Source organism: Cavia porcellus, unplaced genomic scaffold (genome assembly GCF_034190915.1).
Source record: "Cavia porcellus strain 051 isolate PalLab524CR breed Dunkin Hartley unplaced genomic scaffold, mCavPor4.1 scaffold_13, whole genome shotgun sequence".
Taxonomy (NCBI): Eukaryota; Metazoa; Chordata; class Mammalia; order Rodentia; family Caviidae; genus Cavia; species Cavia porcellus.
Window position 1 is genome coordinate 13,107,495 of NW_026947496.1, and position 19,617 is coordinate 13,127,111.

At 43.7% G+C, this 19,617-nt stretch overlaps 1 non-coding gene across 1 annotated transcript; it reads right to left on the bottom strand.

Moving 5' to 3' along the window:
* Nucleotides 1-2,885: 2,885 nt before the first annotated feature.
* Nucleotides 2,886-3,020, bottom strand: LOC111756496 (small nucleolar RNA SNORA2/SNORA34 family). The gene has a single exon (XR_002790980.1). It is a non-coding gene; the product is annotated as a small nucleolar RNA SNORA2/SNORA34 family (small nucleolar RNA).
* Nucleotides 3,021-19,617: the final 16,597 nt, after the last annotated feature.

A 19,617-nucleotide genomic window follows, 5' to 3' on the forward strand; every position in this document is an offset into this window, starting at 1 on the left:
AAAATAAGATCTTTCCTCTATCCTTAACATGCCTAACAATTTTTAGATTACCTTTTAAATTGCTAAAATTCAGTTTGGCAAGGCATTTAACTTTGAAAGACGTGTTCATAAACTAAAGTCTTATTTACCGATTTTTAAATAAACAAATGAACGCTGAAATGTTATCTGTAGAAATGATTCATTTGTTCCTGGCGTGCATTAAGAGCTCAATAAGTATTTGTTGAATGATTGAATAAAGATTATAGGGCCACAGAAATCAGCATTTGATTACAGACATATTAATAGGGTTACAAAACATGGTACTGAGGAAAACAGCAAGACGCAAATTGGCGTTCGGTATGATTCCTTTTATATAAGTACAAAACTAAGAAAAATCAATTTAGAGTCTTAGAAGTTAGGGTAGTAGCCATTCTTGGGTGAGTTGCTAGAAGTTGCTGGAATTTTCTGGAAGGGGGCCCGAGAAGCACTCTGCATTGTTTTTTTATCTTGGAGCTAGTTATATATATGTGTTCAGTGGGTGACGATTCCTTGAACTGTGAATGTATATTACAGTTTAATCAAAAGTTTTAGAAATATATATAGCACTTTATAATAGGAATAGAACATGTTAATAAATATTTAGCTCTTGGAAAAAAATTCCTATAGCATAAATTTTTTAAAAAAGGAGGTTGGGGTGGAGTTTTTACTTTCCATTGTGCTATAAAGTCTGCTACACTCACACTGGCGTGGAATAAATAGAACTTCGACTTTGGCTTCACAATTTTTGCAGCTGCCTCCATAGACTTTTGACAGTTTTATCACATATTTGACAGTTATAAAGTATGTTTTAGACATCAGGATGATACATGGAGAATTTGGAGAGTTTAAATCCATACCCAAGGTTTTGTAAGCTGAAAATCGTTCAGGAAAAAAAGAGAGAGAGAAAAAAAAAACACCTCATAAGGATGGTCAGTTCAATTACTTCACCATGTTTCTGGAAGCATTTTTAACGTAGCTCACTCGGCATATAATGTTGAAAGATAATCTTTCTAAATTAGCAAATTAGTTTTGGAAAGTCACATCTAAATAAGTTTTTTAGAAGGGGTGTACGATCAGGGACAGAAAATAGTTTCAAATAGGTGATTCCCATTACATAAGACTAAACTTCAGAGTCTGGCTTTTGAGCCCCTGCATGCTCGGGTTGAGGCAGGAGTAGTTTGCTAGGTGTTTAGGGCTAGAGGGCAGAGATGTGTTGGAAAAGGTGTGGATGACTTCCTCACCTGGGACTTGCTTGGATTTTCAGTGGTTGAGCTAAAAAATAAAGCTCACTCTTCTAGAGTCTTTAAATTACTTTCCTATCTAAACTCTTCCCAAGAGAGGCTAGTGTGTATTTATGAAGCTTTTAGGATTTAGGAAGTCTACTCTTTCAAAAGACTCCTTCGGGAAACAGGCCCCATCACCTTCCCCAGCTAGACTGAACTTTGGAGCTAGGTATCTTCTTGGTCTAGCCATAGCAAAGGAATCCTTCCGTTTACCGGATTTGTTCATTCATCATTCGATGGCTCTGTTTCTTGCATTTATCAACTAAAGTTAAAATGTAGGCAAATTTATATTCCAACAAGATAGTCTCCATAAAGCAATCCAATCGTTGCATCTGAAAAATACTCCTTTTAAAAACAGACACTTAGGAGAAGTAAAAAGGATTAAGACTCAACGTGTTCAGGAACCAGTTCCCCAAGATGAAGGTATTCATTATGGATCACAAACATGTACTAATAAAAAAATAAATGTGAACTTTCATTAAATAAAATAGATGCCTGCCATGATACCCCTCAATGCAATGTGCAGTGCGTATTTCAAAGAGAATTGAAAAAATAGTTGCGAACTAAATCCAGGTGGCTGCTACGTATTTTTGCAGTATTTAAACAATGAATTGGCCTATTTCTTTTTAAAGAGAATTAATGATTAAACAGCCTCCCAAGGACTGAAGTTAGCCCCAGCATCCCGCTGATAGCTGTGTTTATATTGTACTTCGCAGCGTATAAAGAATGGTTTGTATTTTTTCCTCATTCAGCTCTCACAACAATTCTCTTAGTGCTAGTTAGTTCCCATTGTTATTTTTATTTTGCAAGTCAGAAAACTCCAGCTTGGAGGGCAGAACCAGAAACATCTCCCTGTGTCCTGAAGTCAGGAGAATCTTTTGCACATCACACAGTCTTCTGATCAAGAAGGATAAGAATGTTTTTCTAACATTTTTTTTCTGAAAAAAAAAAAAAAAGAGAAAAGCTTACAAAAGTTACATTGGAATATAATCGATATACTGAGAGTATTATTTTCAAACCAGACAGCCTTTTGCAACATAGCAATTCATTTTAGTCAAAGAATTAATTTAATTTTAAAATAATAATTTTTTCTTTTTTTATTTTAAAGGGGGTAAAATTAAACACAACATAACAGAACAAAATAGGACATAAGAAAGCAATGTAAGAGATTCAAATCGCAAAGCTAGACGACCTAAGATCTTCACTGTCTATCATATTGTCTCTTGTTTTCTTCCAAATAGTTGTCCATGTCTTCGCATACAGAGAATTCATACAAAACAACACAGTATAGAACTGATCTGAACAGAATGAGGGAGGTGATTTAGGTCTTCAAAACCAGACAATAGGGAAGTCACTAATGGCTGTTGTAGAGTCTCTCATTCTCTTCAAAATAGCTGTCCATACTTTCATGTATATTGAAGTCCAACAAGACAAAACAGGAAGGGGAGACAGGTTGCTTGGTTTCCAGATGCTCCAGGTCCCAGCATGGCGTGGGTCCCAGTAAACCCCTGTGGCTCCCGTCCTGGGCCACCGCAGCCTGCCAGGCTCACCGATGCTCACCAGGGGTGGAGAGGGGTGGCTTCAAGCTGTTTCTTTCTAAGGAATTGACCATTTCACTGCCCAAGTTCTGAAATGGCCAACAGACCATAGAAAAACATCTCTCTAGGCTCCTGTTTGAACAGGAGCGTCAGGAAGCTGCCAGCCTTGGTTCAGGGCCAGTAAAATAATAATTTAAAAAGCATTTTTTTATTTCTTTGCAGTGCTGGGGGTGGAACTCAGGGCTTTGTGCATGGCAGCCGCACCTTCAGCCTCAGCTTGTTGTATTCAACAGATACTTGTTGAGTAATTCCCAAATGATGCTGGGCTCTGGGTGGTGGGGAGATACACATGGCCCCTGCCTTCTTAAAGGCTGTGGAGTTGTCAGTGAGAAATGCGCTCAACAATCATGCACAGATGAATAAATCCAGGCACCCCTTAGCATTCACAGGGATCTGGTTCTAGCATCCCTCTTGGACACCCAAATCCCTGGATTCTCAAGTCCCTGATATAAGTTGGCATAGTACCTGATAGAATCTACCCGGGTCCTCCTCTGCCCTTCCAGTCACTACTTGCTTCCTTGTACTTGATACATTGTCAATGTTATACAAAGGGTTGTTACACTGTGTTGTTTAGGGAATGATGGCAAGAAAAACAAATCCTGAACATGTCAGCACAGGTGCAGTTTTGTTTCCTCTGGAGAGTTAGGATCTGTAGTTGTTTGAATCTACAGTTGCAGAACCTGTCCATGCCGGACCTTTTAGTACTGAAGCAGGGTTGATGGGAGTGATACATTCAGACAGGGGATGGGAAGACATTCCACACAAGGGAACAGAGTCCTTGAGGCAGAGATTGGGACCTGTGGGAGCTGGAAGGAGCCCAGGCATGACAGGAACCTGGTGAAAGACCAAGCGGGGTGATACGGTTTTGAGCCTGTAGGGGTCGACGGAGTCCTCAGAGAGCACCGTAAGATTTTGAGCCAGACACAGGAGAAAGGAGAATAGATTGGAGGGAGAGAGGTGAGGGATTGAAGAAAGGGTAAGATGAAGCTAGAAGAGCAGGCTTTCATAGGAGGCAGAAGAGAGCATTGTAAGAGCAAGGCGTGCTCATTGCCATAAAAAATTTCCAACACAGCTCTTGGGCTTGGCAACGCAGAGGCCAGTGGTGCCTGTGCATGGCGAGGGTGCAAGCTGGATGGGGTGGGCTGAGGTGCAGGCAGCAGAAGCAGACCACACTGCATAGGATCCTGGTCCTCAAGGGTGGGGATTGGCGGAGAGGCAGCCGGAGGGACTGTACTTGGGTCTACATGTTTACGTAGCTACTGAAACCTCATCCCCTGCGGTGACAGCGTTAAGAGATGGGGGCCTTTTGGGAGGTACTTAGGTCATGTGGGAAAGAGCCATCAGGAACGGGCCGAGGGAGCCTGTTCATCCTTTCCAGCAAGGGAGGACACAGAGAACATGCCCGCTGGTGAACCACGATGCCCTACCTGATGCCAAGCTGGTGCCTGGAGCTTGGTCCTTCCAACTTCCAGAGCAGTGAAAACTTTATGGTGCTGTTTCTAAGCCACCTGGTCTATGGGGTTTTGAGATAGTGTCCCAAGCAGACTAACGCAGGGTGTGACCATCCAGGGGGTGAAAGGGAAGATGTTGGCAGTGGAACACACTTGGTATCTGGACACGAGGACGCAATCATCTGTCACCAAGGGAGACGGTGATGGTGGTGGTGGAGGTGATGCGTGTAGAGAGGATGAAACACACACACACACACACACACACACACTCTCTCTCTCTCTCTCTCTCTCTCTCTCTCTCTCTCTCTCTCTCTCTCTGTCTCTCTGCTGGTTACTCCAAGGAGTACAGGTCTGCGGAGTCACAGAGTACATGACCAGAGAGCAGATTCTGTATGATGGTTTTCCTGGATCAGGAGGACAGATATTTATTTTATTGCCAGGAGTTCAGAGAAAGAGAAGATAGGTTCATAGATGTGATTTGGGAGAGGAAGACATTTCTTTCCAATAGGCTGTTTTTCCGTGCTTTCCATCAGGAAGAAAGGTCAAAGTGAAGGGCGAGAAGGCAGCGGGTTTGAGTAGACAGAAGACACACGATTGCCCTTGTGTGGAGAGAGGGGAAGACCACATGAGGCAGTGTCTTTTCTTTTGGATACCGGTGTGTAGCTGAGGTCCTTTTCTCCTGCAGGGATCAGCTGCATTGTGTTTGGGGTTCCTCTGGGTTTGGCCGAGCTCTGGAAGAGCTGTTCATTGGCTCAGGTGATCAACGCTTCTGGTGAGATACTCATGGATCCTTCCAGAATACCAGATGTGAGTGAGACCCCACCAGAGGATCCCACTAAACCCACAGGGCTTCAGTGCTACCACCAGCACATTTCTGTCTTTGTGGTTCTTTTCTTGGGGCCAAAGGCAGAGATTTAAGCAAAGAAGGGGGTGTAGATGTTGGCACTTCAGTTTTTGGCTGCTGAATTCCACCCAATTCCTTAGGAAGTAGTAAAGTCTAGGAAGACCCGGGGTTAGTGTAGGATTGCATGGTGGAGGAGGTGGTGGTGGGCAGAACTGAGCAAGCTCTCTAAGTCTCTGGTTGCTTCTGGGGGAATGTAGAGCAGCTAGTCCCGCCTCCTGCCTGGGCCCTGCCCCCTAACTGAACATCTGTCTTTTCTGCACTTTTCTCTTTTCTTCCTTTGGCTCCTTCTCTACCTGTCTCTCCTCACTCCGCGGCCACCTTTTGCACCAGCTCTCAGCCTTCCAGATTTGCCCATATTTAGGGTCATCAGGAGGTAAGAAAGGGGCTGCAGAACCTTCCCCACACCCAAACAGGGCAGAGAAGGGAGATCATGGAGTCAGGGGGTGACTAGCCTGGTGCACAGGGGTGCATGGCTTGCCCTCCTGTTGCCTGGGGAGTGAGCTGGTTCCTGCTAGCTGATGTGTGTGCATGGAGCCCCTGGCTTGTGGAAGAGGAAAGGAAGGAAGCCTGGCGTGTCTTGCCTTCACCTCGGTCTCCCCTGGCTGGAAACCCGCCAGGCTGTGAAAGTGAGACTGGGGGACGGATCCCGGGGAAGACGGTGCCACTTGTCCCCGGGAGCTCAGGAGCTTGCAAGCGAACAAACAGGAGCTTCCTCTCCCAGAGTTTCCAAGGTTCAAGTGTTACCGGGATCACCTTGCCAGGAGGATGAGCACGGCCGTGGTGCACAGTGCTTGGCCCAAAGCGGATGGATGCTGAGGGCTGCGCTGCAGGCCTTCAGGGCAGGCAGAAAGGGTGACCTCAGAGCTCCAGAGGTTGGGCGGGGAGCAGGAAGGTGGGTGAGCAGGGCACATACGGTTTGTAGGCCTGGCCCACCTTGGACAGGGCCACAGGTAACTGAAATAGCAGAAAACAAAACTGATAAAGGGGACTGCTTCACCTCAGCATGGCCATGGAACCTGAAATTAGGGCATTCAGCCACCTTTCCTCTGGCCTGCGGAATCCTCTGTGTTTACTTGATGATTCTTTATGGACACCTCAGAGGGACCTCAAGCCAAATGCCTGTGATGGCATTTCTATGTCCTAACCTCTCTCCCTAACTCACTTTCCCCTAGAACCCCACCCCCCACTCCCACCCATCAGTGGAGCCTCCAACTGCCTTGTTTGTTCAAGTTCTTAAATCTTCCTCTTCCTCAACCTCCCATTTTAGTCTATCGCCAAGCCCTGTAATTTTCCTGTCTCCTAAATATACCCCCTATCTGTCCACTTTCCACTCCTCCACCCTGCTGTCAGCTGGCTCTCCACGGTCATCCTCTGCTGGCCTTTCTGATTTCAGGCTCTGCCGAGCAGCTGATTAATAACCTACAGCATGATTTAGACCACATTCCTCTCGGTGAAAACTTCTGGGTGTCGTTTCTTTTTCTTTGAAGCTCTAAATGTCTAAGGTCATGTGTGGTAAGTCTCTCGCTTCTCTGTGCAGCCTCAGATCATTCCGTTCTGCCCCATGCTTGCTATGCATCGGCTTTGTTTGCTTTCAGCATTTTCTAAGCAGACCACGTTTGAAAGGGCAAGAATCCTGGGCCTTTGCTTATGAAAATCCTTCAGCTTAAAATTATTTCCCTCACAAGCAACCTCCTTGCCATGGCAGCTCATACATTTATCCAAACTTGTAATAGATTTATTCATTCAGTCTATTTATTGCCTATGTCATTAGAGTATATCCCCAGAAAGGCAGAAACCAAGCCTGCCCTGTTCAGAGTCGCACACCCTGCACCGAGCACTTAGGAAGGACGTAGTGCTTATCTGAGTCAGTGAACAATCTCACAGTCAGGCTTCACATCTCTACTGAAATCTGTCTCCTAGAAGCTTCTTAGCTCAGGCTCACCTTAAGGGTCCTTTTCTTACAGACGATTTGTAACCCTGAGTCGCCATGATGTGTTAAGGTGGTTTTGCATACCCATTTCTGTGATAGACCCTCTCTACCCATGGAGGACAAGGACCTTGTCTTTTCATCTAACCCCAAGCCTGCCTCGGAGCGCCCAGTGTGCACAGGTCCTGCCCGACACTTCTGCCTGAATGCGCTGAGGGTCCTTGCTCGCAGCCCTCTCCGGGCCTGCTTGGGAGAAGGAAGCTCTTTGCTCTTTTCCTGTCTCGGGCCCAGACCTGGTCCACTTAGGCCTCTGCCTCCCCCCACCAATCTGCAGCAACCTGAAGTTAAGTCAGCGCCTCCCCGGGATGTGCACCTTGCAGGGCCTGGGATCTGGCTGAGGGAAACACACAGTAGGAAGGAACATAGCAGATCTGCAAAGGAGGCGCCTGGAGTCACTCTTCTAAATCAGAAGGGAAAAAGCCCTGGGTAAAGGTGATTATGGCAAAACTTTTATCTGGAACATCTGAGTCCCTAAGCCTGACAAGGACACCATTTTATTCCCTCAGATAGGTGGCTTTTCCTTTAGTTAATACCCAGCAATGTGGAGAGTTTCCATTCTTTCCTTAGTAAAACGTGCCTGGGGGCAGCTGCCCCAGCCTGCTGGCATCTCTTGGAAGACTTTGCTTTACCAAGTGCTTCTGGGGAAGTCTGAACTCGAGACAGGTGTCTCTGTGCGTTGGAAGGAATCTGTTCCAGATGCCAGAAAACTCAGTTCTGGTGAGAGATGTGAAGGAAAATTACGAGAACAAGTGTCCTATTCATATGCTAGGAAAATAAATGTTTTACTAATCCTTAAATAACATTTTACTCTGAGGTGTATTGGCAAATTTCAGCTTTATTTCTGTATGAAAGTCCCAGTTTTAGAAGTGTGATTTATACACATCTAGGTAGGAGAGGTGACTGCTGAACTGAGTTTCTATCTTCCTGTGCTAATTTCTGTATGGGAAGAGACCAGCATAGCATAATTTAGGAGTCCTGACATTTTTGCTATGTTTAGTGAATAATTTAATATTTATTATCACTGGTTATGGTTTAGTGTAACTATTATATACCTACTCCAGAAATGCACATACTTTTCTGTGTTTTGGTGTCCTCTCATGGTGGAGAAAACATGGAATCAAGAAGGTGTCCTATATGTTCTTAAAAAGTTCCATCTCTGGAAAGTGATTTATGTGGCACTTTACCATGTTCCAGATACTCTGCTAAATGCTGGGCTACCACACGGGCCGCAGTCTGGGTTTTTGGCTGGGGGGATGTGGGGTGCGGTGGATTCTCACCTGCACATATCAGGCTGTGGATCTGGGCTGACTTAGAATTTGACTGATTTTGACCTGTTCAGCCCATCACTCCAGTTAACTTGTTTAGAGAGTAAATTTTACTGGCTTCTATAAAAGCTTGGGAAAATAATACCACATAAAGACCAAACAGTCCTTTCTATGTATTTCTGGAATATACCATATGATTTCGTATGTTTAATATGTTTTATTCAGGGAAAGGCAACAAAATGAGTGGACAGAGAATTACTTCAGTCATCCTGTGATCATTAGAAGCAAATGTCCTGAAACTAAAATTGTCTTGTAGACATCATATTACTATAGATCATCGAATGTCGCAGTGTTTAGAAGTTGACTCCAGAGGGTCCTCCTCACTCTGTAAGGCCTGGGTCCTTTTTTGTTGTTTTGATACAATGTTTCTGTATGTTTCCCAGACTGGTATTGAACTCCTGGGCTCCAGTGATCTCAGGCATGTGCCGGTGGACTTGGTTCCATAGATGCTCCCCAAACTTCCGTCTGTTAAGGGCTGGGTCCCCACCTGTGATGGGAGGTGGTTGAAACTTCAGGAGGTGGGCTGAAGTGGGAGGCTGTAGGTCACTGAGGGTGTGTCCATGAAGGGGACTGTGGGGTATGAGGGTCTTCCTGTATCTCAATTGTGAGGCAAATGGTTTTGTCCATCACGTAGTCCCTGCTGGGACATGCTGGACCATCACAGGCCCAAGGCAATGCAGCCCACCAGCGTAGAGTGATGTCTCTCAGATTCCTATCCCCAGTAAACCTTCCCACTTTGTAAGTTGATTATCTCAGGTATTTTGTCACAGTAACAGAAAGCTGATTAACTTGATTTCCTTGACTTTCCCACTTTTAAACATTCTTATCTTATATATAAGATGGTATTATGGCTTTTGTGTCTTTAATCGAATATGATTTCTAACATTCATGCTCTTTCCCCTCCTTCCTTTTTGGCACCCCAAGATTCTTTCATCCTTTACTTTCTGTCTGAAGAACATCCATTAGCCATGCTTTAGGGTAGATTTGCTAAAAAAAATTCTGTTAGTTGTTCTTTGTTGGAAAATGACTTACAAAAAGAGTTGAAAACTTACATTCACTCAGAAACCTGCAGATGGATGCTTCTAGCAGCTCTATTCATAATTGCCCAAACTTGGAAGCAACCAGTATGTCTTTTGGGAGATTTATAGCACAACTGGAATAAAGTGTGATAAAGGCAAACAATGAAATATTCAGCACTAAAGAGAATGGGCAGGGCTGGGGATATAACTCAGTGGTACAGTGTCTGCCTGGCAAGTGTGAGGTCCTAAGTTCAATTCCCAGTACAAAAAAGAAAGGAAATGAGCTATCAAACCATGAAAAGACATGGAACATATTACTAAGTCAAAGCAACAGCTCTGCCTGGGCCAAGCCTGGTGACCTTCTTTCAATCTGGGGAGCTGCACTGCCAGAGGAGTCCCAGGAGGCCAGGACATAGACGATTTCCAATACACCCAGGGGAAACTTTGGAACAACACTTGAAACATGGAAATATAGGAAAATGACAAAATGAAAGACCAAAATGCAATCTCAAACATCCAGGCCATCCCAAGAAAGCCTTGGAGCCTTGTACATGGAAGAAAATACATGCCATACACCTGAAATGCCTGAAATGATAGCAACTGAAATAAAGAAGCAACTTTGGGAAGCTTTAAAGGAATTCAAATTAGAAATAATCTCCCAGGTAACAGAAGAAATGATAAAAGTAATGAAAGAGATGCTGAACATATCTGAAGAAAGCACAGTTAAAAATTAGAGGAACAAAACAAAAAGATAGAATCCCTGGATGAACAGTATAAGAAACAAAAAATACATAAAGCAGATTCAAAGAGATATACAGGAAATCAAAAATTCCATTGAAAGTTATCAGAACTGCCTCAACGAAAGTGAAGATAGAATTTCATACCTCGAAGACAAGATTGCAGATAGTGAACAGGAGAGGAAAGATCTCTTAAAAATAACAAGAAATCAGGAAATAACAATTCAACAGCTGCAAGATGATTCAAAGAAAAATAACATAAGATTGATAGGGATAAGTGAAAAAGAAGGGAACAACACAAATGATATCAAGAGGCAATTTACAGAAGTAATAGCTGAAAATTTCCCAAACATGAGAATGGGAACTGACATTAGGATTAGTGAAGCATATAGAACTCCAAATAGCCAGAACTAAAATAAAACTACACCCAGACATATAATAATCACCACCCCAGAAATCCAACATAAAAATAGAATATTAAAAGCTGTTAGAGAGAAGAGACAGATCACTTATAAAGGAAAACCTATCAGAATCACAGCAGATTTCTCAACACAAACAATGAAGTCATGAAGAGCATGGAGTGAAGTATTTCAGATCTAAAGGAAAATGATTTCCAACCTAGACTGATGTACCCTGAAAAACTGTCCTTCAAAATGGATGGAGAAATGAGGTACTTCCACGACAAAGAACAGCTGAAGAACTTCATGATCACCAAGCCAACCCTGCAAAGAATACTGAAAGACAGTTTAGATACACTTAGGAAAAAAACCACTAAGCAAGGCAGACAATTAAACAGAATGGAAAGATAAAGATGCAACAGCAGAAAGATAACATGTCAACAATAAACCAACATATAACAGTTATAACCAAAGCAGGTCTGCATATTATCACCAGGTGATGCCACTCTGGGAAAGACAAAACTACAAAGATGATAAAAAGGTAAGGCGTTTTCAAGGACTGGAGGGGACAAGAGAGAGATGCATAGGCAGAGTACAGCGATTGTTTTAAGGACAGTGTGATACTCTAATGCTGAACATGTGTCATTGTGCCTGTGTTCAAATCCAGGGAATGTGCAACATCAAAAGTGAGCCCTGATGTAAACGGGCACTTGGGTGGCTGTGATGTACCAGTGTGGGCTCATCCGTTGTAAGGAACACATCACTCTGGTGAGAAATGTGGATAATGGGAAGGGCATGCATACCTGGGGTATATGTGGGGTATTTCTGTGCCTGCCTCTCAATTTTACTATAAATCTAGAACTACCTTAAAAATAAAGTTCATAATAAATAAAATCAACTGATACCAACACAGAGATCAATCGGATATAGGAAGTATCCCATGTTATCCATGTTACTGAGAATTTTTAAACAGCTGTCCTAAAAAAATGCTCCTGTCAATTATAAATTTTCTTGAAGCAAGTGAAAAGCTAGAAAGTTTAACAAAGAAGCAGAAGTTGTAAAAAAGAACCAAAGGGAAATTAGAGCTGAAAAAATTAAAAAACCCAACTTGGTGGAGAGTCTCAGTAGTGTGGTACAGATGTCAGAATCAGTGACACAGCAGAAGAATTTATCCAGCCTGAAAGAGAGAAAAATCAACAGAATCTCAGGGATGCATCGAACAATAACAAAAGCTGCAACATTTTATTGTCAGAGTTCCAGAAGTAGAGTGAGACCATCTAAAAGAGGATTCGAAGACATAGTAGCTAAAAACTCTGTGATTTAAAAGATACACACTTATTTAGAAATGTGAGCAAGAAGCCCACCCAAAGACTCATCATTATTAAACTTGTGATAACAAACAGTGAAAAAGTCTAGAACATAGCCAGGAAGAAGCAACATTTCACCCACAGGGAAAATCAAATTGAGTGACGGTGGATTCTTATCTGCAACCGTGGAGGCTGAAAGGAAGTGGTACAGTGGTACTTTTAAAAGTACTAAAAAGAAATATCTGTTAAAAATGAAGGGAAAATAAAATGCAGTTGCCCTTCAGTATCTCTGGAAGATGTTGCCAGGCCCTTCCAAGGGTACCAAAGTCCACAGATCTGAGGTTTCTTATGAAATAGTGTAGGATTTCCCAGCACAGACACACATCCTCCCATATACAGTGAAATCTTGGATTGCAGGTAAGTTGTTCTGTGAGTGTTCTGCAAACAAGCACACATTTCTAATAAATTTTAACTTGATAAACAAATGATGTCTTGCAATACCAAGTAGGATGTAAAGTCAAATGTCACATGATCACAACTGAGCTAACTGTTCCTCTCTCTCTCTCTCTCTTTCTCTTTCTGATTATGGGTCATCTTCTAACAAGCAAGAGGCTATCTTGTCTGCAGAGGAGGAGGAGAAAAAGACAGGAATCTCTCAGTTCAAATGAGATTAGGAAAATGTGTAAAATGTGGCAAACTAAAATTTTGTAGAAATGCACCACCCAAATAAGGCTGTAGCAGTGCAAGTGATGAATCTATTTAACAACCATCCAATGGGAAATCCTTCACAGGAGGCAAAAGCAAATGTCACTGGATAGGTTCCTTGTTAAATCTGCATGAAAAGGAATAGATCTAGTTGAGCCAATAGAGAACAGTGGTTCTTTTAAAGATAGTAAAATTCATCCTACACAGTAACTCTTCTTTTTCTCCCTTACCCCAGCCACAAGGACTTTCCAAGGTAAGTGCAGGTGAATTTGTCTACTTTTCTTTAGAGTTTGCATTTTCTTTATTATTTTGTATTACATTATTGTAATTACTTTTACATTCATATTTTTGGGTTGTGGGGTGAATCATCTGAGTTTCTATTATTTCTGATGGGGGAATTTGCTTTGATGTACAAGTGCTTTGGATTACAAGCATGTTTCCAGAATGAACTGTGCTCACAAGCCGAGGTTTTACTATAATTGAAATTACTCTGTGTGACTCATAATACCTGATCAATGTAAATGCTGTGTGAACAGTTGCTGTGCTGTACTGTTTAGGGAATAAGGACAAAGGAGGAAAAGTCTGTACACACTCAACACAGACTCAGTTAAAACGTTATTTCAATCCCTATTGGTTGAGTCTAAGAATATGGACCTGTGTACAAAGGCCAACCTTAATTCTCCAAGACAAACAAACAGAATTTGTAGCTAACAGACTCCTTCTGAAGAAAGGCAGAGGACCTTCTTCAAACAGGAAGGAAACTACAAGTGAAAAGGTATTGGGGTCTGAGGAAGGGAGAAAGAAAGACAAAAGCAATAGAAATATCGATAACATGCACTCAACTCTTTCTTCATAAGTTTTAGAAGTCTTGCTTGATGAAGGCCACAAAAATTATAGGCCCTCTTATATGCAGGATGCTGAGGTAGCAATATCTAAAATCAGGAGAGTAGAGGCCATGCATGGAAGTGAGGTTTTCATATCTCACTTGAAGTTGGAAAATGCTGATGCCAGTAAACTGTGACAAGGTCACGTTTGTGTATATTAGTACAGAGCAATCACTATGAAAGCGATACCAGGATTCTCAAAAGTGTCATAAGTACACTGATCAAGATAGAATCTAAACAAACTGTAAGAAACCCACAGAAAGGCAAACAAGTGTTGACACTAAACTTGACATTTCTGGAAGTGTCATTATTTAGAAGTGTTTTTGGGCAGAGGCCCCGTCCTTTGTCTGGAGGAGGAGGGGTCCCGGGTTCCTGGGGCACCTCGGCCCGTACCCAGCCGCGCCTGGCCTTCGGTGAGCGGAGGAGGAGCTGCGCGGACCCGGAGCCGCCTGCAGAGGCCCCGTCCTTTGTCTGGAGGAGGAGGGGTCCCGGGTTCCTGGGGCACCTCGGCCCGTACCCAGCCGCGCCTGGCCTTCGGTGAGCGGAGGAGGAGCTGCGCGGACCCGGAGCCGCCTGCAGAGGCCCCGTCCTTTGTCTGGAGGAGGAGGGGTCCCGGGTTCCTGGGGCACCTCGGCCCGTACCCAGCCGCGCCTGGCCTTCGGTGAGCGGAGGAGGAGCTGCGCGGACCCGGAGCCGCCTGCAGAGGCCCCGTCCTTTGTCTGGAGGAGGAGGGGTCCCGGGTTCCTGGGGCACCTCGGCCCGTACCCAGCCGCGCCTGGCCTTCGGTGAGCGGAGGAGGAGCTGCGCGGACCCGGAGCCGCCTGCAGAGGCCCCGTCATTTGTCTGGAGGAGGAGGGGTCCCGGGTTCCGGGGGCACCTCGGCCCGTACCCAGCAGCGCCTGGCCGTCGGTGAGCGGAGGAGGAGCTGCGCGGACCCGGAGCCGCCTGCAGAGGCCCCGTCCTTTGTCTGGAGGAGGAGGGGTCCCGGGTTCCTGGGGCACCTCGGCCCGTACCCAGCCGCGCCTGGCCTTCGGTGAGCGGAGGAGGAGCTGCGCGGACCCGGAGCCGCCTGCAGAGGCCCCGTCCTTTGCCTGGAGGAGGAGGGGTCCCGGGTTCCTGGGGCACCTCGGCCCGTACCCAGCAGCGCCTGGCCGTCGGTGTGCGGAGGAGGAGCTGCGCGGACCCGGAGCCGCCTGCAGAGGCCCCGTCCTTTGCCTGGAGGAGGAGGGGTCCCGGGTTCCTGGGGCACCTCGGCCCGTACCCAGCAGCGCCTGGCCGTCGGTGTGCGGAGGAGGAGCTGCGCGGACCCGGAGCCGCCTGCAGAGGCCCCGTCCTTTGTCTGGAGGAGGAGGGGTCCCGGGTTCCTGGGGCACCTCGGCCCGTACCCAGCAGCGCCTGGCCGTCGGTGTGCGGAGGAGGAGCTGCGCGGACCCGGAGCCGCCTGCAGAGGCCCCGTCCTTTGTCTGGAGGAGGAGGGGTCCCGGGTTCCTGGGGCACCTCGGCCCGTACCCAGCCGCGCCTGGCCTTCGGTGAGCGGAGGAGGAGCTGCGCGGACCCGGAGCCGCCTGCAGAGGCCCCGTCCTTTGCCTGGAGGAGGAGGGGTCCCGGGTTCCTGGGGCACCTCGGCCCATACCCAGCAGCGCCTGGCCGTCGGTGTGCGGAGGAGGAGCTGCGCGAACCCGGAGCCGCCTGCAGAGGCCCCTTCCTTTGTCTGGAGGAGGAGGGGTCCCGGGTTCCTGAGGCACCTCGGCCTGAGCCCAGCCGCGCATAGCCATCTGCGTGCAGAGGAGGAGCGGGGTAGATCCGAAGTGCCCGCAGGAGGCCCTTCCTTTGTCTGGAGGTTTGTGGATATCTCTGCCAGCAGGGAGGGATCACAGGCTCCTGAGGCACTGCGGTCTGTGGTGAGTACCCTAACCCGGCTGCGATCCAAGAGCTGTGGATCTACCAAGGGGCAGGTGGGTGCACAGTGTCCCTGAGGCCCAGCTTGTCTGGAACCGCGGAGTTCTGATCAAGCAGAGAAGGGCCATTGGTTCTGCAGGCCCAATGGCCTGGGGTAGAGGGGTGCCAGAGTCTCAGTAGCTGCAAACATAGAAGGGGATTTTCAACAGATCCTGAGGAGGCTTTCAAATAACACTTGAAACACAGAAATATAGGAAAATGACAAAACGAAAGACCAAATTACAACCTCAAACCTCCAGCCCAACTCAGGAAACCCTAGGAGAAGTGTATTTAGAAGAAAATATATCCCATCCTCCTCATATATTAGACACAATAGCTACTGAAGTTGACAAGCAACTCCAGGAAGCTTTAAAGAAATTCAAACTCGAAATAATTTCTCAGATAAAAGAAGAAATGATAAAAGAAATGAAAGAGATTCTAAATATATCTAAAGAAAACACAGATAAAAAATTGGAGGAATTAAACAAAAAGATAGAATCCCTAGACGAGCAATATAAGAAACAAACAGAATACATAATGCAGATGCACAGAGATATACAGGAAATTAAAAACTCCACTGAAAGTTGTAAAAACCGCCTTAATGAAAGTGAAGACAGAATTTCAGACCTTGAAGACAGGATTGCAGCAAGTGAACAGGAAAGGAAAGATCTTTTAAAAATAACAAGGAATCAGGAAATAACAATTCAACAACTGCAAGATGATGCAAAGAAGAATAACATAAGAATGATAGGGATTAATGAAAAAGAAGGAGACAACATAAAGGATATCAAGAGGATATTTAGAGAAGCAATAGCTGAAAACTTCCCAAGCATGAGATCAGAAACTGACATCAGGATCAGTGAAGCATATAGAACTCCAAATAGTCATAACCAAAATAAAACTACACCCAGACATATAATAATCACCATCCCAGAAATCCAACACAAGAATAGATTATTAAAAGCTGTCAGAGAGAAAAGACAGATCACTTATAAAGGAAAACCTATCAGAATCACAGCAGACTTCTCAGCACAAACAATAAAGTCAAGAAGAGCATGGAGTGAAGTATTCCAGATCCTAAAGCAAAATGATTTCCAACCTAGACTGATATATCCTGCAACACTATCATTTAAAATAGATGGTGAAATACGAAACTTCCATGACAAAGAACAGCTGAAGAACTTCATGAACACCAAACCAACCCTGCAAAAAATATTGAAAGACAGTTTAGATACACAAAGGAAAAAACCACTAAGCAAAGCAAATAATTAAACAGAACAGAAAGATAAAGATGCAACAGCAGAGAGATAAGAATCCTACAATTAAACAACATTTAACAGTAATAACCATTAATGTAAATGGTCTCAATGCACCAATCAAAAGAAACAGACTAGCAGAATGGATCAAGAAACAAAATCCAACCATATGCTGTTTACAGGAAACCCATCTAACCCAGAAGGATACTCACAGACTGAAAGTCAAAGGATGGAAAACAATTCTTCATGCAGCAGGAATCCAAAAAAAGGCAGGAGTAGCCATTCTGTTTGCAGACAACGTGAACTTTAAACCAACAATGACCATAAAGGACAAAGAAGGTCACTACATACTCGTAAGGGGAAAACTCCAAGAGGAAGAGATAACTATCTTAAATATATACGCACCAAACTCCAGAGCGCCCAGTTATATAAAACAATTATTAACAGAAATGAAAACTCAAATTATCAGTAACACAATTGTAACGGGAGACCTTAATACGCCATTGACACCAAGGGACAGATCGACCAGACAGAAAATGAGTAAAGAAATAACAGAACTGAATCATACCTGTGAACAAATGGGTTTGATAGACATATACAGAATGTTCCACCCAACAACATCAGAATACACATTCTTCTCAGCAGTACATGGATCATTTTCTAAAATAGACCATATATTAGCTCATAAAACATATTTAAACAAGTGCAAAAGAGCTGAAATCATCCCTTGCATGTTATCGGATCACAGCGCTCTGAAATTAGAAATTAATGATAAAAGATACCGCAAAAATCCCACAAACACATGGAAACTGAATAACACACTCTTGAGTAATCAGTGGGTCACAGAAGAAATTAAAGAAGAAATCAAACAATACCTAAAAGAAAATGAAAATGCAGATACAACTTACCGGAATCTGTGGGATACAATGAAAGCCGTTCTGAGAGGAAAATTTATTGCACTGAGTTCCCACATCAGGAAAACAGAACGAATACAAATAAATAACTTGATGCTACACCTCAAACAGCTAGAAAAGGAAGAGCAAGTCAAGCCCAAAGCCAAAAGAAGAGAGGAAATTATAAAAATCAGAGCAGAAATCAATGCAATAGAGACTAAGAAAACAATCCAAAGGATCAACAAATCAAAGAGTTGGTTCTTTGAAAGAATAAATAAAATCGATAAGCCCCTAGCCAACCTTATTAAAAAAAGGGAAGAAAAAGCTCAAATTCATGCAATAAGAAATGAAAAAGGAGAAGTCACTACAGACCCAATAGAAATACAGAAGATCATCAACACCTATTTTGAAAACCTCTACTCTCAAAAGTTTGATAACACAGAAGAAATAGACAGTTTCTTAGAAGCATATGAAGTGCCAAAGCTAGATCAAGAGGATGTAAAACTGTTGAATAACCCAATCTCGGTTACTGAAATTGAAAATGTAATTAAGTCCTTACCCACCAAGAAGAGCCCAGGCCCAGATGGATTCACTGCAGAATTCTACAAGAAATACAAAGAAGACCTAATGCCGACACTCCTCAAACTATTCAATGAAATTGAAAGGGAAGCAATCCTGCCTAAGTCATTCCTGGAAGCAAATATCACTCTAGTACCAAAACCTGAGAAAGACCCAACTAAAAAAGAGAACTATAGACCGATCTCCCTAATGAACACAGATGCAAAAATCCTCAATAAAATATTGGCAAATAGGATCCAGCAAATCATCAAGAAGATTATACACCATGACCAAGTGGGATTCATCCCAGGAATGCAAGGATGGTTCAACATACGCAAATCAATAAATGTAATTCACCATATCAATAAAGCCAAAAATAAGAATCACATGATCATTTCTATAGATGCAGAAAAAGCCTTCGATAAGGTCCAACATTTATTCATGATAAAAACTCTACAGAAAATTGGAATAGATGGTCTTTACCTCAATATAATAAAGGCCATTTATGACAAACCAACAGCCAGCATCATACTAAATGGCCAAAAATTGAAAGCCTTTACTTTAAAATCAGGCACAAGACAAGGATGTCCTTTATCACCACTCCTATTTAATATAGTACTGGAAGTACTAGCCAGAGCAATTAGGCAAGAAAGAGAAATAAAAGGGGTAAAGATAGGAAAAGAAGAAGTTAAGTTGTCATTGTTTGCAGATGACATGATACTCTACATAGAAGACCCCCTAAGCTCCATTGAAAGACTCTTAGATACAATAAATAAATTCAGTAATGTGGCTGGATACAAAATCAATACTCAGAAATCAATAGCATTCCTATACACAAACAACAAAACCACAGAGAGGGAAATAAGGGAAACTGGTCTATTCACATTAGCAAGCAAAAAAATGAAATATTTAGGAATTACTCTTACAAAAGAAGTGAAAGACTTATACAGTGAAAACTATATTACACTGAAAAAGGAAATTGAAGATGATCTCAGAAAATGGAAAGACATCCCTTGCTCATGGATAGGAAGAACAAACATTGTGAAGATGGCCATTCTCCCAAAACTCTTATACAGATTCAATGCAATCCCAATAGAAATACCATCAACATACCTTATAGATCTAGAGAAATCACTCCTAAATTTCATCTGGAACCAGAAGAGACCTAGAATCGCAAAAGCAATTCTAAGCAGCAAAGACAAAGCAGGAGGCATCACAATCCCTGACTTGAAATTATACTACAAAGCAACAGTAGTAAAATCAACATGGTATTGGAATCAAAACAGAGCTGAAGATCAATGGAATAGATTAGAAGATACAACCACAACTACAAACACACTCAACCACCTTATCTTC